Raw genomic sequence first — 1377 nt, 5'->3', positions numbered from 1 at the left:
AGATTTGACCTTGTTATACAATTCCAGCAGAAGCCCCCCTCTCCTCAGTTCAGGGGCCACTGTCCCTGTACTCTGACATCCCAACTGGAATGTCACAACTCAAGAGTGGCCAACCTGAATAAGGAATGCAAATTTACCAATACTATCATTGAGGAGATACTGTTTTCTCTCTTTCAGCATTTATGCCTCTAAAAACATATATGCTATAAACTAAAGAACTGATAGTGGACATCTAGTGCTCTTATTATTATTATTTTAAAGGCCTTGTGCTCTTACATTTTATGAATCAACCCTCCTCCATTTCATGGGCTATTGATAAGACCATCAATCCAGGGTCCTAATTCCTAGTCACAGAGCTAGGCACCTAATACAGACTGCATGACTGGCCAATCAGAACACCTAATTTAGAACAGTTAATCAAAAAAAGAGATCTGGTACTCCAAACAGGTCTAATCAGTGTTGGTTTTATTCTTTATTTAGACTTAATTTTTTTTTTCTTTCTTTCTAATTGAAGGATAATTTCTTTACAATCTTGTGTTGCTTTCTGCCATATATCAACATGCATCAGCCATAGCAGACTTAACCCTTATGTTTTTAGAAGTGAAATCAATCAGAAAGTAAGGTTATAAGGGAATAATCTTTCAATGTTGCTGTATAGTCGCTCAGTCATGTCTGACTCTTTATGACTCAATGAACTACAGCCTGCCAGGTTCCTCTGTCCATGGAATTCTCAGACAAGAATACTGGAGTGGGTTGCCATTTCCTTCTCCAGGGGACCTTCCCAGATCAGGGATTGAAAGCACATCTCCTACATTGGCAGGGAGATTATGAGCCACCAGGAAAGCCTTGTAAACTCTTATAAATTCTTCTTTGGAATAAAGCAGGCTTTTACTGCTCACAAGGTTATTTGGGAGGTGCAAATTTTTTTCCCTGTATTCCCCCATTCAATCTGGGCTGCCACAATCAGACAGAAAGCATGAGGACACATTTTTCTTGCATTTGTAGTGGAAGCCCTAGCAGACACAGTGTTTGTTTTAATATAATTGATGCAGGTACAGAGACGGAGAGGGTTCTTGGAATTATGACATGTATATATGTGGGGCAGCTTATAATGCCCATACAGTGCTGAGGCAAGATCTAAAGAATAGAATAACCTAGTGAAGTGAAAGTCACTCAGTAGTGTCCAACTCTTTGCAACCCCATGAATTATACAGTCCATGGAACTCTCCAGGCCAGAATATTGGAGTGGGTACCCGTTCCCTTCTCCAGGGGATCTTCCTAACCCAGGCCAGTGACTGAACCCAGGTCTCCCACGTTGCGGGCAGATTCCCTACCAGCTGAGCCACAAGGGAAGCCCAGAATAACCTAAGGGGGAAA

The 1377-nt window shown here is 41.5% G+C and overlaps 1 non-coding gene across 1 annotated transcript; it reads right to left on the bottom strand.

The window, feature by feature from the left end:
- Positions 1-928: 928 nt before the first annotated feature.
- LOC138988692 (small nucleolar RNA SNORA31) lies at positions 929-1052 on the bottom strand. The gene has a single exon (XR_011464958.1). It is a non-coding gene; the product is annotated as a small nucleolar RNA SNORA31 (small nucleolar RNA).
- Between the last annotated feature and the right edge of the window lie 325 nt (positions 1053-1377).

Source organism: Bos mutus, chromosome 7, assembly GCF_027580195.1.
Source record: "Bos mutus isolate GX-2022 chromosome 7, NWIPB_WYAK_1.1, whole genome shotgun sequence".
NCBI lineage: Eukaryota > Metazoa > Chordata > Mammalia > Artiodactyla > Bovidae > Bos > Bos mutus.
This window is presented reverse-complemented; position numbering and strand designations above follow the sequence as displayed.